The following is a 12,615-nucleotide window of genomic DNA, read 5'->3' on the forward strand; positions in this document are numbered from 1 at the left end:
AGAAAGTTTACCTCATCGTTATTATCTTCTTCATCCTCATCAGATTTTGCCATCAATGCAAATATGGAATCATATTTTGCAGCTTTGCTTTCAACGAACATCATGGATGTGTATGCCTGTTCATCATCACCCTCAGATTCACTAGAGGAATCTCCCCAGGCAGCCAGAGCTTGCTTTACAATATTATCAGCGACATCTCTTCTCTTAAACTTTCTATCGGGGACCAGGTTCCTCTTAACCATCTTGTCAGCATTGTATTTGTAATGGTCCTGCTTGTGAAGAGGACAATCATTGATGAAATGTCCTGGCTTTCTGCACTTGTGACAACAATCGTATCCTTTAGTGTTTCTACTAGAGCTGCCCATCTTGGGAATGCCTCCATTTTTACGAACCATTTTCTGAAATCTTAGTGGTTGTCACACCACCTTTTTATTAACCCGCAAGGGATATAGGGGAGTTTTTCCAATTTAAGTGACATTATTCGAAATGAAATTATTATTTCAATTTTATTCAGAGTTGCCACTTGGAATATTTTAATTGGTGTCCCAAGTCACTGGTTTATTTTAAATCCCAAATCGAGGAAGTTTCGACTTTCCTTTTGAAGTCTGCGAACCATAAATTCTGAATAAGAAATTCTGTTAACTCGAGGGAAGGTGTTAGGCACCCCCGGATTCCGTGGTTCTAGCACAGTCGCTCAAACTATTATAGTTGGTATATTATCTGATTTTAATACATGTTTTAACCTATGATGCCATTTTAAACTATTAACCGCTTTTAATTAATTTTAAAGAAGATTTAACGTCATTTAAAACATGTCATCGGATCGCACCAGATGAAATGCACCTGCAATCCGAAACACATTTTATTCAACATTGTAAGATTTAGAGTTGGGTCACATGAAATGCACACCCGAGTTTAGGAAGGTAATATTATTAAAATACGAGCCTAAAGCAACTACGCATTTTAACTTTGCGAGGGCCATGGAAATTTACTAAATGGCACGCCTCGAGTTCTAAGTATTTTAAAAGAAATAATTAAATGAGGGCCACACATTGGAGATTTTATTTGGCGCGGAGCATCTCAATTCCATTTTAAAAGGAATCCAAACTAAAACACGGAGGGCTGTACTTTATTCAATTGGTTATTATGGCACACCTCCAATATAAAGAAACGATGGATTAATTAAAAGGCCATTAAGATTGTAACTACCCAAAACGTTAAAAACCAACTCGGAAATAATGCACGATCCACTCCAACATTTGGGCCTGGAAGCGATACACAAAGCCAAAACTTCGAAGCCACTAAATGCTGACTACACGCACACGTGAATTGGGCCATAGAAATCTGGCCTTAGGCCGGCCCAATGAAACGAGATTGAGAACCTCGATCAAGCCCTTTTGACGGTACCATACATGCATTGAATTGAGAATTCATTTGCAGTAAACCAAAATAACACAAGATCCAATTAGATCTGAGTCTAAAACATATGCATAAATTTCCATTTGACTTCCAGATTTATAATTGTCTTAAACTAGGAATAATAGATAAATAACTTGATCAAATACTCCCAAATCAAACACTCATTGGTTCATTATGCTTGACATCAATCTGTTAACTAGCTTTACATAACAACCGTGAGACTCCCAACTTATTTAACCCTTGGCTTAGTCCATATGAGCAGTAAATGGGACTCTATGAAGTGACATGATGAACAAAACATGAAAAAACACACTTGGTTCGATTTTGGACTCGTACCACAATGACCCATACTTGTCTCATTCTAGCTTATAACAAAGCCTTTGCATATCTAGACAAGCCAAACCTCACTCTTATACAAATACATGCATCTGAATTACATTAAGTATCAATAAATTTGCACCAGCAGAATAACGATCATGAACCTCACTTTTAGGAACAAGCACTTGTCCTTTTCATTCAAACACACTTTGACCCTTAAGAACTAAAATGGTAAATTAAAGATTGAAAAAAACAACAGAGCTTGACCATATGAATGAATATGGTCATACTAAATATGGATCATTTTTGTAAACTAACTGCAAACAGACCAGTAAGAGAAACAAGTACTTGTCTTACAAATCCTTCCAAACATGAAAATACTCATGTCATTCCTCATTTACTTCACAACAAAAAAAAAACAATCAAAAGATCTTCATTTCTTCACAACATGTCATTCCTCAAATTCACTTCACAACCAAAGGGGTTACAAGGTCATGTACCTGGAAATGAAACAAATGAAGCAGGAAACGAGGTATCAGCAGAACAGTATCAAGAATCAGCACCAGCAGAACCCAGAGAAATTAATTTGAAATAATTCAAAACCAAACCCAATCGAACAGTAAACCAGGCTTCTGATTCAGAGCCAAAGTTTAATGGAACAGTGTTTTCTACAGAAATTTCAGTCGTTTTCTATTTTGGATTTCTTAGCTCTCTCTAATCTCTAAATCTGAATTGAACCCCAAGTAACTATGCCTTTATAGGCAAGCTTCTAGGGCTACCGAAATAGTTCAGTTTTTTGCACTTAAAACCTTCCCCAATTTTTTTATTTTTGCTTAGATACTCCTAGCTTAAAATCAGTATTTTCAGTAAAGTTCTAAAGGCACCTTCCTAGCAGCTGCCTCAATCAGTTACTAAGAGATTCCCTACCTAGATTTCTTAATCTACCCTTTAAGACTTTGTCAATTACCACAGCAGGCCACATGAGTCAATTCTGACCCAAGACTTAAACCAAAATGAGTGGGCTTCCCTTGGAAATGGGTCAGAAATGACCTTAAAGCCCAAAACTAATCGGAAAATCCATTTGGTAATTCATGAAAAGCAGAAGAAGAGATGATTTCAAAACCAAAATCTAAACTAAATGACTGATTTAAACCAAATAATGAGCTAGAATTAACTATATTACCCAATCAACAACATCTAATTAAACTAATCATACGACTAGAAAAAACCAGAAACTTAAAGTTATGAGTGACAATTAAGCATGACGAGTAAATAATCTTACCAAAAACAACGTTTAAAAGTTGAAAGGAAAACTGAAAAACAGCCGGAACCAATACAGATATGAATCAATCTAGAAAAAGAAACATAGGTTCAGAGCCTTGGTCAATTTTCGGTCTACTTCATGAAAAATGAGAAGAAAAAGAAGAGGAGTAGGAGGTGAAATAACAAAATGGACAGAAAAATAAAGAAAGCTTACCGACTAAACTCGAAATAACGCTGGACATCTTGATTTAAACGGAACTGATACTAATCACTTGTTCTTAGTCAAGAACAAATGAGTAGCATCAATTTACGTTGAATCAAACTTGAACACTCGAACAAATCGGAAGCCTATGGTCATGCATGCCAACAGATTCAACAGAAAGTGATTTGGGTTTTTAGGGTTCGCACTCAGATTTGAAATTCGAGCAGATGCCAAAGGATTCGAGGGAAATTAGTTAGGGATATGGGAAAGGGAGGTGGCGAGGATTTTAGGGTGTACGTTTGGAGCCGGTTGGGGGTGGCGCCGCCACCGGAGAAAACAAGGCGGTGCTAGAGTTTCTCTTTTGAATCAAGATTCGTGACATTCCAGATAGATTCGAAAGAAAAGGAGTGAGGATTCGGAACGGGGAGGTGAACGGGAATCTGGGGTGTTGATCTGGTGTTGATTGGGACTGGCGCCGCCACCGGAGATGGCAAGGTTCTGAAGGCGGCACTCTAGGGTTCGTGTAACGATCTCTGAAGAGAGGAGTTGAGAGAGATGAGACGAGGGGGGGTACGGGCGTTTGGACATATATATATATTAAGCGGTCCCCCACTTTGGAGCCGTTGGATTAAAGAACCTCGACGGCTCAGATCTGCTGGTCACCTAAATGACGTCGTTTGATGAGAGGAGGGCTGGACCGGGTGAGACGGGTTTTGGGCTTGGGTAAACGGGTTTCAGGGGGGGTTGAGTTAATTGGGCTTGGGGAATTTCAATTAAAAAGGCCCAAAATCTGGGCTGCTTTCATTTCTTCCTTTTTTTTCAATTTCTAATTTTCTTTTCTTTTTCCAAATTAAATTAGAAAAACCTAAATTAATCCCTAAATCAAATTATCCGACTAAATTAAATTAATTAAGTCTAAATAATAATTACCACAACTAATTAAATACCAAATTGAAAGAAAACTACCAAAATGCGAAACTAGAAATTAAAAAATGCAAAAAATGAGTTATTTTTTGGTGATTTTTTCATTTTCGTAAGACAAACTAATTTACTAATTAATCTAAAAAATGTAAAATTAAATCCTAAATGCAATGCGTGATATTTTTGCTATTTTTCATGATTTAAATAAAATTAAATATGCACACAAAATGTAAACAAACACGAAAATTGAGCAATTAATTCCTTAAAACCAAATAATAAAAAGAAAAATCCTAATTTTGGGGATTCTGTAGGAGTAATTCATGCGAGGCAAAAATCACGTGCTCACATCTGCCCCTCTTTGCTCGGAGACATGAAGAGTTTTCGGGAAAAGATAAAATGAGCAATTATGAGGGATTTTTGTTCGTTTGACACTCCATGAGAAGAATTTTTGAAAAGAGTTTGACCGAACCTTGCTTCAAAGGTTGCCCACATATCCTTGGCTATAAAGGAATCAGGTCAGTGTAGTTCTGGAAGTTTCGGTACCTGGGACTACCGGGAGCTGTGATTTCACTGCTGCTACTGCTGCTACTTCTTGCTGACTTCCTTATTACACCAAAAGAAAATCAAAAAGCTATGCTAGCTAGGCCTATCAACTACGAGTTACAAGATTCTATCTATAAATCTCTTGAAGCTTGATCTTGAGTCTTAGCTGATTTTGCTGTAGACTCCGATCTGAATCTCGTTGCTCGCCAGTTGTAGGCGCTGTTTCTTTCTTCGGCATTTGGATCAAAACGGGACAGGCGAAGCTTGTGACTTCAATCGAGTTTTGAGCTGTCCGCATCTTTGTCTGCCTCAGCACTTTGAATTCACTTCTTCTTTTTTTATTGTTCTTTTTATTTTTTTCTTTATTCTGGATTGAGACTCATTCTTTTGGTCATCTCAAACCCTGTGTCTCGGGGTAAACCTGCTCAGACACCAAACAAACAAACGAACGAAATTTTTCTGCCCCAGTCTTCACTAGGAAAATTTCGTGAGTTATTTGCAACAAAATCTAAACTATTTCCTCTATTTTTTTTGAAAGCAAATAAAATAAGGATTGCATCTATCTAGAAGGGAAAAGTTCAGGGCATGAAGCCCTATATATAAAATGTCTACTCAGAGATTGGAGCCCTGATATTCGTCACACCTTATTTTTCTACCTACACCCCCGGATGGGAGCATAAGGGAGCTTTTTCCAATTTAAGTGACAATTGAAACGAGATTAATTATTGAATTCAGAGTCACCACTTGGGATAATTTATGGTGTCCCAAGTCATCGGTTTAAAATCCCGAATCGAGGAAAATTGACTCTGTTTATAGTCTGCGAACACAGAAATCCGGGTAAGAAATTCTGTTAACCCGGGAGAAGGTGTTAGGCATTCCCGAGTTCCGTGGTTCTAGCACGGTCGCTTTGATCATACTTGGATTAATCAAATTATTTAATTACTGATTTTAGAACCTATGTGAATTTACCTTTTACCGCTTTTTAAATTAAGAAAATTATCTTTAAACGGGTCACGCGTACGTGTACCCATTTGTTTGGCGCGTCAAAAATCATGTCACGCGAACGTGTCCACAATTAATAATGCCTTGTTATTATAGAAAAAGCTTGACCAAAGTTGCGCGAACGCATACCTTAATTTATTTTGGAAAAGGTTCGTAATTATGTCACGCGAACGTGTACACAATCACGATGATTCTTGCACATATCTATGCTATAGAAATGAAACCTTACTTATTTTTCGAGTCATTTAAGAATTCTTAATACAATAACAGAACTCAGCAACTAAAATCATCAATTTTTAACTCAAATTAACCTAAGAACATACAAAATATTAGCCAATGAATCAGACCTCTTCAAACCCTTTTTAAGTAATAAATCAAAAACCCAAATGAGAATTAAGCATCAGCAATATCACAATTCCAGAAAATTTACCAAACCCCATAACAACTTCACAAAATATCCCACATAATTCAGCAATTCTTTACGAAAATGAACACAAATTTTTAGCCCAAAGTATTCTAGAAAGCTCAAAATATTAATACAACAATCTAAAATCCTGAAAACCCAATTTAATACAAGAATCATATTATCCAAATTGAGCATCAAGAATCAGTAAAAATTACCTTACAAAGAAAAATGTCCGTCCTCAATTCTGATTACGCCATAACTTCAAACCTTTTCAATTTTCTCGTAATCCTTGACAAAACCCACCAAAATTTAAGCTTTCTTGTATTAAATTAACTTAATTACTGAAAATATTCCAACAGGTATAGCGTAAAAGAGTATTCAAAATAGCGGTCCTCAAACGTGCTACAGACAGGAACCTCGAACCGGAAAAACTCGCCAATCGACCTTGGACCACAAATATGGTACTGTTGCTACAGATTCATGGTGTTTTGTAGACCGTTTTCAATATTTTTTGGGGCTGATTTCGATGAAATTTAGGGATGTTTCGGGGTGGAATTTTCAGCTAGTTTTTTTACACATTCTTGAGGTCGTTTTTGGCGAAAAAAATGAAGATGTCTTCTATCTGGTTTTCATGGAGTTTTCAGCTGAAAGTGAGCTGCTTTTGGGGGTTATTTCAACTAGATTTTGGCTTGATCATTATGGATTTTTGGATGTGGAGAAACGGCATAAGTCTGCTGAAGAAAGTGAAAGTCCGCCACTAACTTCTCTCTTGAATTGGGGTGATCGACTGAAGCCTTTTTCTGTGTGGAAGAAGAAGGTAAGTCCTCTATTTCTTCTAGGATTAGGTCTCTTGGGGAGTAATTGATTTTTTTTGGAATTGGGGTCTGTTGTTGTTTTTATGTTTTTATGAAGAAGAATCCTAGCTGTGATGATGGAACGACTGATGTTCTTCGTTTTTTAGGTTTATAGGTTTAGGTACTATTATATAGGGTAGGGATTAGGTTAAGGGTATGGGCCTAGGAATTATGGGATAGGGAATTGGGCCAAAGACTAAAAAAATGGACTACAAGATTTATAAAAATGGGATAAACCAACCTAAAACTAATTTCTCCTTCTAAAATTATATACAATTATGATATAAAAATATAAAACTAATTTTAATTAATTGAACTAAACTATAAAATATAAAACTATTTTTTTGTATTTTCAAGATTATATAAAAATAAAGATAAGTTACTATTTTTGTATATTTTTTATTTAAATTTACGAAAGATACGTAAACTAAAATATTTTTTGTAATTTTCATTTTTTGTGACGAAATAAAGTAAAAGGGTCAAAATTAGTTGAAATAAAGATATTAGGTCTAAACTAAATATTTACATGTTAAAATATAAAAAATCTTGGGGAAGGTCAAAAATCACTTGTCTACAGCTGCCCCTCTTTGACTGGAAAGACGAAGTATTTTCAGACAAAGAACGACTAGACTGGTTTTTTGACCCGACCCTTATTTGGAGAGACTAAAACTAAGAGAGAGGGTAATGTGACCGAGCCCTGATATCTGAGCTGCCTACATATCCTTGGCTATAAAGGAATCAGGCCACCTGTAGTTCAGAAGTGATTGAGATGATGAAGTGTGCCGAGGTGGAGAGCCGGTCGAGGTGCCGTTCCATCGAGGTTCCGGTCCGCAGTCCCGTTATTACATCAAAATCAAAAATGAAAAAGATTAACTAAGCCTATCAGCTATGAGTTACAAGATTCCTATCTATGAGTCTTCTGAAGCTTGATCTTGTGTCTTGGTTGGTTCTTCATGCGGACCCTGATCTGAATCTTGATGCTTGTTAGCTGCAGGTGTTGGTTCAATCTTCTTTAGCTTTTCAAATCAAGACGGGACATGCAAAGCTTGTGACCTCAGCCATGTCTTGAGCAAATCACATCTTTCATCAACTTCTGCATTTGGATTCACTTCTTGCCTATCTTTTTGTTTATTTATTTATTCTGGATTGTGACTAACTTCTGTTGATCATCTCGTACTGTTGACTCACATTCTTGACACAAGCTTCTTTTATTGCTGACCGGAATTGCATTCTGAATTGAATTCCTTTTTTTTCCAGGTGGGCGCCTGATTGCTGAACTTGAACCGTCTTCTCTTGTTACTTGAACTGTTTTCCCTTGCACCTTGAACCATTTTCCCTTGAAACTTGAACTGTCTTCCTTCGAAACTGCTTTCCCTTGAAACTTGAGTTGTCTTCCCTTGTTCTCCAGGTGGGCACCTGATTGCTAAACTTGAACTGTCTTCCTTCGGAGTTGTTTTCCCTTAAAACTTGAACTATCTTCCCTTGAAACTTGAACCGTTTTTCCTTGTTCTCCAGGTGGGCGCCTAATTGCTGAAAATTTCTGTGTTCCCTTGTTTTCCATACGGGTGTCTGCAATCAAAACCAACAAAACAAACGAAATTTTCTGCTCCAATTTTCACTAGGAAGATTTGTGAGTTGTTAGCAATATTGTAAACCACTTATACTATTGATGCAATGATCAGAGTAAACTAAATACTACACTAGGATGTGCATCTCCTAAAAGTGATTGAGCTTGCGGAAAACTGTAAACTAAGCTTGACTAAAGTAAAGACTGACCTTATTCTCCAGGCGGGGCCCCTGATTTCAAGAAAACTAAACATTGATTACTTAAGAAAACTAAAAATTGACCCCTTTTTTTTCAAATCCAGACTTCCTTTTTTCAAATTATCCTAGGAGAAAATTCGTCAGACTAGGTTTTCTATCTTAGGAGAAAGATTCATCAGACTAAGACATTTATCCTAGGAGAAAATTCATCAGACTAGGTCATTTTTTCTCTCTTTTTTTTCTTTTGGTATCTTAGGAGAAAGATTCATCCGACTAAGATGTTTATCCTAGGATAAAATTCATCAGACTAGGTTTTCTATCTTAGGAGAACAATTCATCAGACTAAGATTTTGATCCTAGGAGAAAATTCATCAGACTAGGTCTTCTATCTTAGGAGAAAGATTCATCAGACTAAGATTTTGATCCTAGGAGACAGTTCATCAGACTAGATTTTCTATCTTAAGAGAAAAATTCATCAGACTAAGATTTTGATCCTAGGAGAAGATTCATCAGACTAGGTCTTCTGTCTTAGGAGAAAGATTCATCAGACTAAGATTTTGATCCTAGGAGACAGTTCATCAGACTAGGTTTTCTATCTTAGGAGAAAAATTCATCAGACTAAGATTTTGATCCTAGGAGAAGATTCATCAGACTAGGTCTTCTATCTTAGGAGAAAAATTCATCAGACTAAGATTTTGATCCTAGGAGAAGAATCATCAGATCAGGATTTTGATCCTAGGAGAAAATTCATCATACTAGGTCTTCTATCTTAGGAGAAAAATTCATCAGACTAAGATTTCGATCCTAGGAGGAAAAGTGTGTGTGCAATGGCAACATTTTATGCACATGCAGACAAGTAAAGGCAAAGATTTGAGAAACTTCCCTTTGTCGGCTCTTCTCTTCTCTTCTTTTCTTTTTTTTCTTTTTTCTTTTGAACCACTTCCCTTGCACTGCTTTGTTTCTGTTTCAAACAAAGAAATTTTTTTCAGTTTTAAAAGTGGTGGTTGGTTGTGGCCTTGAGTCTTGAGCAGCTTGGCTTCTGCTCAATCAGCTTGAGTCAGCTTCAAGAGACTTTTGCTCTACATTAACCCTAATTGTTTCACACCCAGTACCATTGTATTTCTGGCTCAAGCAGCATTATCCCAACTGGAGATCTTTTCTTTAGATGACCTTTTCTGATATCTTGAATGACTTCCTACTTTTGAGCAATTTGTCTGTCAAAGAGAATCACAAGTTATCTTTCTTGCGCCAAGTAGGCTGACAAGAGCCTTTTTGGGGAGCCTTTGCATGAATCCTCAAGGTATATTGACAATAACAACTGAGTGCAGGCCAAATTTACTTTATGCAATTGAAACGCTGGTAGCAGATTTTAAAATCTTTTCTTGCTTGTTTTGACAAGGACTAACTCAGAGTGAAGGACATAATGATGCAAAAAACAAGTATTAACAAGAAATGCCCCTGTCGGAAGGACAGGAGGAAGAGATTTTTTTCCCTTTTTTTTAATAACTAGCCTTAATAATCATGACATGCATTTTGGACTCAACGGACTGATCTATCAAACTAATCCAATCTTCCCTTCTACCATTCTTATGATCTTTGAAGTCAGGCTTGTTTATGTCAATTCTTCGCACCAGCTTTATGACTCACTTTCGACTAGTGGTGCCCCGAGGAGTTTTCACCAACAAGTCTCTCTCATTTATTCATCTCTGCTTACCGTCGCCTTACAGTGCCTGTGAGGGTTTTCACTAGTAAGACTCTCTCATTTTTCTTTTTCTTTTTCTTTCCCTCTTTTGTGAGCAACTTGACGATGTTCTACGTCGTGTGACAACTGTTGCTCATTGCATGCATCTCTTGGCATTCTTGAAGGCATATTGGGAGGTCTTTATTTGGAAGGTTTTTGGATAGGGTTGGAAAGAAAGGTCGGCATGAAGGCTCAAAATAAACTCAAAATGAGGGGTTGTAGACTTACAACTCTTGGAATCGACTCTTTCAAAAATGAAATAAAATCTTTGGCCCAGTTTCAGATGCTGAAGATTTTTGGATTTTTCTATTTTTTCCTTTTTCTTCTAAATTCTTATTTGGTTGGTCCGAACCGTAAGGCTGCCTACGTATCCTTTTTAAAGGAATCATGTCTAACGTAGTTCAAACATCTGACCTAACTATTTTTCTCATTTTTCTTTCTATTTTTTTTGTTCTTTTTCTTTTCTTTTCTTTCTATCTTTTTTTTTCAAAACAAGTTGCCCCAGCTTCTATATTTCTTTTAGGGCATGGACCTTTGACAATTCTTCTCTTCTTCATTTTCTTTTCACTTGAACTTTCTAAGAATTGCCCCAGTTTGTACTCTTGGGACATGGACTCTTTTTTTTCATTTTTCTTTTTTTTTTCATTCTTCATTTTTTTGACTCTTGACTCTAAACTTGATTCCAAAAGTGGATGGTCAAAGAAAATAATACAGGCTCAAAAAGGGCAGCGAAAGATATGAAGTGTTTGGATAGCAGAAAAAGGGCCTCCTAGCCTCGAGAATGCCAATCATGTTATCTTTTCGCGATCCCAGCATTGACGAACATGTCTATCTTCTTGGTGTGTCATGGTCACAAGACACTTTCCGTCCCTTAATGTCGAAATTTCTAACAAACTTCAATTGATTAAACATCCTCAAGCCCGATCTTCACAATGATTTGAAGGTGAATTTTACTCGACCTTAATTTCAAAGTATTTCAACTCTTTATTCCCTCAAAAATGTCGTTTCCTTAGTTGTCCAATTCAAACTTAGATCAATTTTCTAAGATCTGGCCAAAAATTCCGCATGCATGTCATGTCATCAAAACTCGCGGGAAAAGAACTAAGCATGGAATGACACAAAAGGACAAACTGTATTTCATTGAGTAAACAACCAGACAAACAACCTAAAATCTGAGTTACAACCCTAAATAACCTGACTAATGAAAATAGCAACAGAACAGAAAGACAAGACTCACACAAACAGAATGGATGGATCGAAGGGTTTGACTCAATAAAACAAATAAAATCTGGATCACAACCCTGAAATAACCCAGATAATAGAAAAAACATCAAAACAAACTACCAAGATTCCTTCCTAGTGAGGAGGGAATAACTTTTCAATTGCTAAGCTTGACATTTAGCCACAAATTCGCTCATCAGGATCATCAAAGCCTTCTCCAATTTCAAAATTATTAACTTCAGTTAGCAAATTCCCGAGAGGATTCTCATACTCCCTGTCACCATGCATCATCCCCACAAAGTGTGCATCATCATGTGCAGGTAAAGGATTCTGTGCGATATTCTGGGTGTCACTGTCTTGGATCACAATCAGGTTTCCCTGGATCATCCCTTTTATTTCTCTTTTCAAATCCCGACAGCTTTCAACATTGTGCCCCTAAGCATTGGAATAGTATTCACACCTTTTAGAAGGGTCAAAGCTTCTTGCACGTGGGTCCACATGATTTGGAGGAATAGGTGCAATTATGTCATAATGCTTTAATTTCTCAAACAAGCTTGCATAGGACTCTCCTATTGGTGTAAAATTATCTTTCAACTTTTGTTCCCCTCTATACCTATGGCCTGGATGTGGGTTATAGAGCACCTAAAAAATTTGTGGAGGCTGTTGGAGATTTTGCGGTGCTCATGCTTGCCTTCTGGGGTGTTTTGGTGGTTGGCCAACATACTGAGGTGGAACAACAGAATATTGTGTGTTCTGAGGTGGATACTAATGCTCAGGGGAGTCATGGGAAACTTGATGAGCCTGCGCATACCTTCGAGGTGCTCTCCTGGGACCTCTTCTCGACCTTGTTGTCATCATGATTTCTTCATCCTTCTCATTTGTGTCACTAAAATTATCAGATTCAACCTGGATAGCCTGAGTTGCGGCTTTAAGAACTGCTTGACTTATAATTTTGCCTGTC

The 12,615-nt window shown here is 37.0% G+C and overlaps 1 long non-coding RNA gene across 1 annotated transcript; it reads right to left on the minus strand.

The window, feature by feature from the left end:
* Nucleotides 1-1,829: 1,829 nt before the first annotated feature.
* LOC107778867 (uncharacterized) lies at nucleotides 1,830-7,150 on the minus strand. Its single transcript, XR_001646492.2, has 2 exons — nucleotides 6,290-7,150; nucleotides 1,830-2,237 (listed from the first exon to the last, which is right to left on the minus strand). It is a non-coding gene; the product is annotated as an uncharacterized LOC107778867 (long non-coding RNA).
* Between the last annotated feature and the right edge of the window lie 5,465 nt (nucleotides 7,151-12,615).

The sequence above is a fragment of the Nicotiana tabacum genome, chromosome 20, assembly GCF_000715075.1.
Source record: "Nicotiana tabacum cultivar K326 chromosome 20, ASM71507v2, whole genome shotgun sequence".
Classification (NCBI taxonomy): Eukaryota; Viridiplantae; Streptophyta; class Magnoliopsida; order Solanales; family Solanaceae; genus Nicotiana; species Nicotiana tabacum.